Source organism: Pleurodeles waltl, chromosome 10, assembly GCF_031143425.1.
Source record: "Pleurodeles waltl isolate 20211129_DDA chromosome 10, aPleWal1.hap1.20221129, whole genome shotgun sequence".
NCBI classification, from domain to species: Eukaryota; Metazoa; Chordata; class Amphibia; order Caudata; family Salamandridae; genus Pleurodeles; species Pleurodeles waltl.
Genome location: NC_090449.1, coordinates 372,076,591 through 372,087,299, shown reverse-complemented (window position 1 = coordinate 372,087,299; position 10,709 = coordinate 372,076,591). Strand labels below are relative to the sequence as shown.

Genomic DNA, 10,709 nt, shown 5'->3' with positions numbered 1-10,709 from the left:
TGTGTCCTGTTTGTGTTCCCTGTGTGATGCCTAACTGTCTCACTGAGGCTCTGCTAACCAGAACCTCCGTGGTTATGCTCTCTCTGCTTTCCAAATTTGTCACTAACAGGCTACTGACTAAATTGACCAATTCACATTGCATACTGGTACACCCATATAATTCCCTAGTATATGGTACTGAGGTACCCAGGGTATTGGTGTTCCAGGAGATCCCTATGGGCTGCAGCATTTCTTTTGCCACCCATAGGGAGCTCTGACAATTCTTACACAGGCCTGCCAGTGCAGCCTGAGTGAAATAACGTCCACGTTATTTCCCAGCCATTTACCACTGCACTTAAGTAACTTAAAAGTCACCTCTATGTCTAACCTTCACCTGGTGAAGGTTGGGTGCAAAGTTACTTAGTGTGTGGGCACCCTGGCACTAGCCAAGGTGCCCCCACATCGTTCAGGGCAAATTCCCCAGACTTTGTGAGTGCGGGGACACATTACACACGTGCACTGCACATAGGTCACTACCTAAGTACAGCGTCACAATGGTAACTACGAACATGGCCATGTAACATGTCTAAGATCATGGAAGTGTCCCCCCAATGCCATTCTGGCATTGGGGGGACAATTCCATGATCCCCCTGGTCTCTAGCACAGAACCTGGGTACTGCCAAACTGCCTTTCCGGGGTCTCCAGTCCAGCTGCTGTTGCTGCCAACCCCTCATACAGGTTTCTGCCCTCCTGGGATCCAGGCAGCACTGGCCCAGGAAGGCAGAACAAACAATTTCCTCTGAGAGAGGGCGTAACACCCTCTCCCTTTGGAAATAGGTGTGAAGGCTGGGGAGGAGTAGCCTCCCCCAGCCTCTGGAAATGCTTTGATGTGCACAGATGGTGCCCATCTCTGCATAAGCCAGTCTACACCGGTTCAGGGATCCCCCAGCCCTGCTCTGGCGTGAAACTGGACAAAGGAAAGGGGAGTGACCACTCCCCTGACCTGCACATCCCAGTGGAGGTGCCCAGAGCTCCTCCAGTGTGTCCCAGACCTCTGCCATCTTGGAAACAGAGGTGTCTGTGGCACACCGGACTGCTCTGAGTGGCCAGTGCCAGCAGGTGACGTCAGAGGCTCCTTCTGATAGGCTCTTACCTCTCTTGGTAGCCAATCCTCCTTCCTAGGTAGCCAAACCTCCTTTTCTGGCTATTTAGGGTCTCTGCTTTGGGGATCTCACAAGATAACGAATGCAAGAGCTCATCAGAGTTCCTCTGTATCTCCCTCTTCACCTTCTAGAAAAGGATCGACCGCTGATTTCTCAAGACGCCTGCAAAACCGCAACAAAGTAGCAAGACGACTGCTAGCAACCTTGTATTGCTTCATCCTGCCGGCTTTCTCGACTGTTTCCAGGTGGTGCATGCTCTGGGGGTAGCCTGCCTCCTTTATGCACCAGAAGCTCTGAAGAAATCTCCTGTGGGTCGACTGAATCTTCCCCCTGCAACCGCAGGCACCAAAAGACTGCATCACTGGTCCTCTGGGTCCCCTCTCAGCACGACGAGCGTGGTCCCTGGAACTTAGCAACTATGTCCATCTGACTTCCACAGTCCAGTGACTCTTCAGTTCAAGTTTGGTGGAGGTAAGTCCTTGCCTCCCCACGCTAGACTGCATTGCTGGGTACCGCGTGATTTGCAGCTGCTCCGGCTCCTGTGCACTCTTCCAGGATTTCCTTCATGCACAGCCAAGCCTGGGTCCCCGTCACTCCTTCCTGCAGTGCACAACCTTCTAAGTTGTCCTCCGGTGTTGTGGGACTCCCTTTTGTGACTTCGGGTGGACTCCAGTTCACTTTTCTTTTAAGTGCCTGTTCAGGTGTTTCTGCTGGTGCTGCCTGCTTCTGTGAGGGCTCCCTACGTTGGTGGGTGCCCCCTCTATCTCCCCATCCAAGTGACGACATCCTGGTCCCTCCTGGGCCACAGCAGCACTCAAAAACCTCTACAGTGACCCTTGCAGCTAGCAAGGCTTGTTTGCGGTCTTTCTGCATGTGAACACCTCTGCAAGCTTCATCGCGACGTGGGACATCCCTCCTCTAAAGGGGAAGTTCCTAGTCATCCTCTTTCCTGCAGAACTTCAAGCTTCTTCCAACAGGTGGCAGCTTCCTTGCACCCTTAGCTGGCATTTCCTGGGCTCCTGCCCACTCTCGACACTGTCGCGACTACTGGACTTGGTCCCCTTGTCTTACAGGTACTCAGGTCCAGAAATCTACTATTGTTGCGTTGCTGGTGTCTGTTCTTCCTGCAGAATCCCCATATCACGACTTCTGTGCTCTCTGGGGGTAGTAGGTGCACTTTACACCTACCTTTAAGGGTCTTGGGGTGGGCTATTTTTCTAACCCTCACTGTTTTCTGACAGTCCCAGTGACCCTCTACAAGCTCACATAGGTTTGGGGTCCATTCGTGGTTCGCATTCCACTTTTGGAGTATATGGTTTATGTTGCCACTATACCTATGTGCTCCTATTGCAATCTATTGTAACTTTACACTGCTTGCATTACTTTTCTTGCTATTACCTGCATAATTTTGGTATGTGTACATATATCTTGTGGATATAACTTATCCTCATACTGAAGGTACTCACTGAGATACTTTTGGCATAGTGTCATAAAAATAAAGTACCTTTATTTTTAGTACTTCTGTGTATTGTGTTTTCTTATGATATTGTGCATATGACACCAGTGGTATAGTAGGAGCTTTACATGTCTCCTAGTTCAGCCTAAGCTGCTTTGCCATAGCTACCTTCTATCAGCCTAAGCTGCTAGAAACACCTCTTCTACACTAATAAGGGATAACTGGACCTGGCACAAGGTGTAAGTACCTCTGGTACCCACTACAAGCCAGGCCAGCCTCCTACATTGGTTATGCAGCGGTGGGATAAGTACTTGTAACTACTTACCTCTTTGTCATTGTATACTTTCATAAGAGAATACTATACAAAACAAGTTCAGTGTATGTACACCTAACCAAAAAGTTTTGCTTTTCTCCTCTTAAACTTTTTACTAAGTTCTGAAAAGTACGCTAAAACTTCTAAAAGTTTCTAAAAAGTTAGAAAAAGTTTTTTTCTCTGTTCTTTAAAAAGTTCTGAAACGTTTTCTTCCTTCTCACTGTCTCTATACCTTTTGCTATCATGTCTGATGTAGAGTCTGCTCTTAAAATGTTCAATACTACTTATGACAATTTGAATTACAAGAGCCTAAGGAGTCTATGCTTAGATAGAGGTTTAGTAATAGGAAAGAACCCTACAAAAGAGTTTCTATATAACATGCTTATTGTGAATGATGAGTCCCTAGGAGGCACTTCAAATGAGAGGTTAATAGAAGGCACCCATTCTGACTCAGGGGATCTCCTTGAGGGAGGTGGGGAGGGTTCTGTTCCAAATCTGCCCCTTAGCAGGCCACCTAGTAATGCTGGTAGTATTGGAGGTTCCCATCATAGTAGGGGTGTCTTTATTCCTGGAGGCCAGGTTATCAGGGTTCAGTCAGTTAGGGACAGATCTCCCTCTGTTGTTTCTAATTTATCTTCTGTGTCCAAGCATTCCCAACTCACCCACCCTGAAGACAATATGTTAGAAAGGGAACTCAAAAAGTTGAGAGTTGAAGAGACCAGACTGAAGCTTAAACAGCAACAGCTGGCGTTAGATAGGGAATCCTTAGACCTGGAGAAGGAGAGACAGAGATTGGGGTTTGGACCCCATGGTGGCAGCAACAGCAGTATTCCTGATAGTAATCCTGTTAGAGAGCATGATTCCAGGAATCTGCACAAGATAGTCCCCCCTTACAAGGAGGGGGATGACATCAACAAGTGGTTTGCTGCACTTGAGAGGCCTGTATGGTACCGGAGGTCCCTCAAATGCAGTGGGCTGCTATATTATGGCTATCTTTCAATGGAAATGGTAGGGATAGGCTCCTTACTGTTAAAGAAAGTGATGCTAACAATTTTGCAGTTTTGAAGGATGCACTCTGGGATGGATTTGGCTTAACCACTGAATAATACAGGATTACGTTCAGAGACACCAGAAAAGAGTCCTCACAAGACTGGATAGACTTTGTTGACTGTTCAGTGAAGGCCTTGGAAGGGTGGTTACATGGCAGTAGAGTTTCTGACTATGAAAGCCTGTATAATCTTATTCTGAGAGAGCATATTCTGAATAACTGTGTGTCTGACTTGTTACACCAATATCTAGTGGACTCAGATCTGACCTCTCCCCAAGAATTGGGAAAGAAGGCAGACAAATGGGTCAGAACAAGAGTGAACAGAAAAGTTCATACAGGGGGTGACAAGGATGGCAAGAAGAAGGATGGTAAGTTTTCTGACAAGGGTGGGGACAAAAGTAAAACTGAGTCTTCATCTGGCCCACAAAAATCCTCTGGTGGGTCCAAATCCTCTTCCAATAATCAAATTAAAAAGCCTTGGTGTTATTTGTGTAAAGTCAAAGGCCATTGGACAACTGATGCCAGTTGTCCAAAGAAAAACACCAAACCTCCCACTACCACAACCCCTACTGCAAATTCTAGTGCCCCTAGTAATAGCAGTGGTGGTGGGGGCAAACCTACTAATAGCCAATCCAAGGGATTAGCTGGGCTCACTTTTGGTAATTTAGTTGGGGTTGGTCTTGTTAGGGAGACCACAGAGGCTGTGTTAGTCTCTGAAGGTGCCATTGATTTGGCCACCTTGGTTGCTTGTCCCCTTAATATGGATAAGTACAAGCAACTTCCCCTAATAAATGGTGTTGAGGTTCAGGCCTACAGAGACACAGGTGCCAGTGTTACCATGGTGATAGAGAAACTGGTGCACCCTGAACAACACCTACTTGGTCAGCAGTACCAAGTGACAGACGCTCATAACAACACTCTTAGCCACCCCATGGCTGTTGTGAATCTCAACTGGGGGGGGGGATTACTGGTCCAAAGAAAGTTGTGGTTGCCTCAGATTTAACTGTAGACTGTCTACTATGGAACGATTTAGAGACATCAGCTTGGGCAGAGGTGGAGTTGGAGGCTCATGCAGCAAAGCTGGGCATTCCTGGGCATATTTTTGCTTTGACAAGGGCTCAGGCCAAAAAGCAAACAGGACAAGGTAACTTGGATCCTGGAACAATGGACCAAGTGCTCCCTAAAGCTAGGGGTAGCAAGGGTAAATCCCTACCCACTATACCTCCCTCTACAGATGATTCTCCTTCTGAGGAAGAAGAATTTCCTCCCTGTGCAGAACATTCACCAGATGAGCTGGCAGCAGACACTGCTGAGCTTTTGGGTGGAGGGGGGCCTGCCAGGGAAGAGCTGATTGTGGCACAGCAAACCTGTCCCACATTAGAGGGTCTCAGACAGCAAGCTGTCAAACAGCAAAATGGGGATGTCAGTGACTCACATAGAGTTTACTGGGAGGACAACCTCTTGTAGACAGAGGCAAGGGACCCAAAACCTGGAGCAGCCAGGAGATTGGTCATTCCCCTGCAGTACATAGAGTTCCTCCTAACTCTGGCACATGACATTCCTTTGGCTGGGCATTTGGGCCAGATCAAAACATGGGAAAGGCTTGTCCCCTGTTTCACTGGCCTAGGATGTCAGAGGACACTAAAGATTTTTGCAAGTCTTGTGTGACCTGCCAAGCCAGTGGCAAGACTGGTGGCACCCCAAAGGCTCCCCTTATTCCACTACCTGTGGTTGGGGTCCCCTTTGAAAGGGTAGGGGTTGACATAGTTGGCCCTCTTGACCCTCCTACTGCTTCAGGCAACAGGTTTATCTTGGTGGTTGTGGACCATGCCACAAGATATCCTGAAGCAATCCCTCTAAGGACCACTACAGCTCCTGCAGTGGCAAAGGCCCTCCTGGGAATCTTCCAGGGTGGGTTTTCCAAAAGAGGTTGTATCAGACAGGGGTAGCAACTTTATGTCTGCATACCTGAATGCTATGTGGAAGGATTGTGGTGTAACCTACAAATTCACCACTCCTTATCGTCCACAGACTAATGGACTGGTAGAGAGGTTTAACAAAACTCTCAAAGGTATGATAATGGGACTCTCTGAAAAACTCAGGAGGAGATGGTATGTCCTGTTACCTTGCCTCCTTTTTGCTTACAGGGAGGTACCCCAGAAAGGAGTGGGCTTCAGCCCCTTCAAACTCCTATTTGGACACCCTGTAAGAGGTCCACTAACACTTGTGAAGGAGGGTTGGGAACAACCTTTAAAAGCTCACAAACAGGACATAGTGGACTATGTACTTGGCCTAAGATCCAGAATGGCTGAGTACATGAAAAAGGCCAGTAAAAACCTTCAGGCCAGCCAAGAGCTCCAGAAGCAATGGCATGACCACAAGGCTGTTCTGATCCAGTACCAACCAGGACAGACGGTGTGGGTATTGGAGACTGTGGCCCCAAGAGCACTCCAGGACAAATGGAGTGGACCCCATCTAATTGTTGAGAAAAAGGGTGAGGTTACCTATCTGGTAGACCTGGGCACTGCCAGGAGTCCCCTTAGGGTGATTCATGTCAACCGCCTAAAAACCTACTATGACAGGGCTGATCTTACCCTGCTCATGGCAACAGATGAAGGACAGGAAGAAGAGAGTGACCCTCTTCCTGATCACTTCTCCTCCACTGAAGAGGATGCTTTAGTGGAGGGAGTAGTTTTGGCAGACTGTCTTACAGCAGAACAGAAAGACAACTGCATAAATCTCCTTTGACAATTCTCTGAACTCTTTTCAACTGTGCCAGGCACCACATCTTGGTGTGAACACACAATTGATACTGGAGACAGCTTGCCTGTCAAAAGTAAAAACTATAGGCAGCCTGACCATGTCAGAGATTGCATAAAACAGGAGGTTCAGAAAATGCTGGATCTAGGAGTGGTTGAACCTTCTGAAAGCCCATGGGCGAGTCCTGTGGTGCTTGTACCAAAGCCTCACTCAAAAGATGGAAAAAGGGAGATGAGGTTTTGTGTAGACTACAGAGGTCTCAATCAGGTAACAAAAACTGATACTCACCCTATTCCCAGAGCAGATGAGCTCATAGATACACTGGCATCTGCCAAGTATCTAAGGACCTTTGATTTGACTGCAGGGTATTGGCAGATCAAATTGGCTGAGGATGCTAAACCTAAAACTGCATTTTCAACTATAGGAGGGCACTACCAATTTACAGTAATGCCCTTTGATTTGAAGAATGCACCTGCCACTTTTCAGAGGTTGGTGAACACAGTCCTGCAAGCGTTGGAGGCTTTTAGTGCAGCATATCTAGATGATATTGCTGTCTTTAGCTCTACCTGGGATGAACACCTGGTCCACCTTTGGAAAGTTTTGGAGGCCCTGCAAAAGGCAGGCCTCACTATCAAGGCCTCAGAGTGCCAGATAGGGCAGGGAAAGGTGGTTTATCTGGGACACCTGGTAGGTGGAGAACAGATTGCACCACTTCAGGGGAAAATCCAGACAATCATGGATTGGTTTCCCTCTACAACACAGACCCAGGTGAGGGCCTTCTTAGGCCTCACTGGGTATTACAGGAGATTCATTAAAAACGATGGCTCCATAGCAGCCCCTCTTAATGATCTCACAAGTAAAAAGATGCCTAAAAAGGTATTGTGGACAGCTAGCTGTCAGAAAGCTTTTGAGGAGCTCAAACAGGGCATGTGCACTGCACCTGTCCTAAAAAGCCCATGTTACTCCAAGAAATTCATTGTTCAAACTGATGCATCTGAATTAGGGGTAGGGGCATTCTCATCACAACTGAATTCTGAGGGCCAGGATCAACCAGTTTCTTTTATCAGCAGAAGGTTGACCCCTAGAGAAAAGCGTTGGTCTGCCATAGAGAGGGAGGCCTTTGCTGTGGTCTGGGCACTGAAAACGTTGAGGCCATACCTGTTTGGCACTCACTTTATTGTTCAGACAGACCACAAACCTCTACTTTGGCTAAAACAAATGAAAGGTTAAAATCCTAAATTGTTGAGGTGGTCCATATCTCTACAGGGAATGGACTATACAGTGGAACATAGACCTGGGAGTACCCACTCCAATGCAGATGGACTCTCCAGATATTTCCACGTAGACAATGAAGTTCATCAGGTCATGGCTAGTCTTATTGTCCTTCGTTTGGGGGGGGGGGTTGTGTAGGAAAGTACCATCTTGCCTGGCATGTTACCCCCATATTTCACTGTATATATGTTGTTTTAGTCTAGGTGTCACTGGGACCCTGCCAGGCAGGGCCCCAGTGCTAATAAGTATGTGTCCTGTATGTGTTCCCTGTGTGATGCCTAACTGTCTCACTGAGGCTCTGCTAACCAGAACCACAGTGGTTATGCTCTCTCTGCTTTCCAAATTTGTCACTAACAGGCTAGTGACAAAATTTACCAATTCACATTGGCATACTGGTACACCCATATAATTCCCTAGTATATGGTACTAAGGTACCCAGGGTATTGGTGTTCCAGGAGATCCCTATGGGCTGCAGCATTTCTTTTGCCACCCATAGGGAGCTCTGACAATTCTTACACAGGCCTGCCAGTGCAGCCTGAGTGAAATAACGTCCACGTTATTTCACAGCCATTTACCACTGCACTTAAGTAACTTATAAGTAACCTATATGTCCAACCTTCACCTGGTGAAGGTTGGGTGCAAAGTTACTTAGTGTGTGGGCACCCTGGCACTTGCCAAGGTGCCCCCACATCGTTCAGGGCAAATTCCCCGGACTTTGTGAGTGTAGGGACACCATTACACGTGTGCACTGTACATAGGTCACTACCTATGTACAGCATCAAAATGGTAATTCCGAATATGGCCATGTAATATGTCTTAGATCATGGAATTGTCACCCCAATGCCATTCTGGCATTGGGGGGACAATTCCATGATCCCCCGGGTCTCTAGCACAGAACCCGGGTACTGCCAAACTGCCTTTCCGGGGTCTCCACTGCAGCTGCTGCTGCTGCCAACCCCTCAGACAGGTTTCTGCCCTCCTGGGGTCCAGGCAGCCCTGGCCCAGAAAGGCAAAACAAAGGATTTCCTCCCTTTGGAAGTAGGTGTGAAGGCTGGGGAGGAGTAGCCTCCCCCAGCCTCTGGAAATGCTTTGATGGGCACAGATGGTGCCCATCTCTGCATACGTCAGTCTACACCGGTTCAGGGATCCCCCAGCCCTGCTCAGGCGCAAAACTGGACAAAGGAAAGGGGAGTGACCACTCCCCTGACCAGCACCTCCCAGGGGAGGTGCCCAGAGCTCCTCCAGTGTGTCCCAGACCTCTGCCATCTTGGAAACAGAGGTGTCTGTGGCACACTGGACTGCTCTGAGGGGCAAGGGCCAGCAGGTGACGTCAGAGGCTCCTTCTGATAGGCTCTTACATCTCTTGGTAGCCAATCCTCCTTCCCAGGTAGTCAAACCTCCTTTTCTGGTTATTTAGGGTCTCTGCTTTGGGGATCTCACCAGATAATGAATGCAAGAGCTCATCAGAGTTCCTCTGCATCTCCCTCTTCACCTTCTACCAAAGGATCGACCGCTGACTGCTCAGGACGCTTGGAAAACCGTAACAAAGTAGCAAGATGACTACTAGCAACCTTGTATCGCTTCATCCTGCCGGCTTTCTCGACTGTTTCCAAGTGGTGCATGCTCTGGGGGTAGCCTGCCTCATTTATGCACCAGGAGCTCTGAAGAAATCTCCCGTGGGTCGACGGAATCTTCCCCCTGCAACCGCAGGCACCAAAAGACTGCATCACTGGTCCTCTGGGTCCCCTCTCAGCACGACGAGCGTGGTCCCTGGAACTCAGCAACTCTGTCCAAGTGACTCCCACAGTCCAGTGACTCTTCAGTCCAAGTTTGGTGGAGGTAAGTCCTTGCCCCCCCATCCTAGACTGCATTGCTGGGTACCGCATGATTTGCAGCTGCTCCGGCTCCTGTGCACTCTTCCAGGGTTTCCTTTGTGCACAGCCAAGCCTGGGTCCCGACACTCCTTCCTGCAGTACACAACCTTCTGAGTTGTCCTGCGGCGTCGTGGGACTCCCTTTTGTGACTTCGGGTGGACTCCTGTTCACTTTTATTCTAAGTGCCTGTTCAGGTACTTCTGCAGGTGCTGCCTGCTTCTGTGAGGGCTCCCTACATTGCTGGGTGCCCCCTCTGTCTCCCCATCCAAGTGGCGACATCCTGGTCCCTCCTGGGCCACAGCAGCACCCAAAAACCTCTACCGTGACCCTTGCAGCTAGCAAGGCTTGTTTGCGGTCTTTCTGTGTGGGAACACCACTGCAAGCTTCATCGCGACGTGGACATCCATCCTCCAAAGGGGAAGTTCCTACTCCTCTTCTTTCTTGCAGAACTCCAAGCTTCTTCCAACAGGTGGCAGCTTCCTTGCACCCTCAGCTGTCATTTCCTCTGTCACGACTATTGGATTTGGATCCCTTGTCTTACAGGTACTCAGGTCCAGAAATCCACTGTTGTTGCATTGCTGGTGTTTATTCTTCCTGCAGAATCCCCCTATCACGGACTCTGTGCTCTCTGGGGGTAGTAGGTGCCCTTTACACCTACCTTTCAGGGTCTTGGAGTGGGCTATTTTTCTAACCGTCACTGTTTTCTTACAGTCCCAGTGACCCTCTACAAGCTCACATAGGTTTGGGGTCTATTTGTGGTTTGCATTCCACTTTTGGAGTATATGGTTTGTGTTGCTCCTATACCTATGGGCTCCTATTGCAATCTATTGTAACTTTACACTGC

At 48.6% G+C, this 10,709-nt stretch overlaps 1 pseudogene; it reads right to left on the bottom strand.

Moving 5' to 3' along the window:
- Window positions 1-10,174: 10,174 nt before the first annotated feature.
- On the bottom strand, window positions 10,175-10,315 carry LOC138262536 (U6atac minor spliceosomal RNA; annotated as a pseudogene).
- Between the last annotated feature and the right edge of the window lie 394 nt (window positions 10,316-10,709).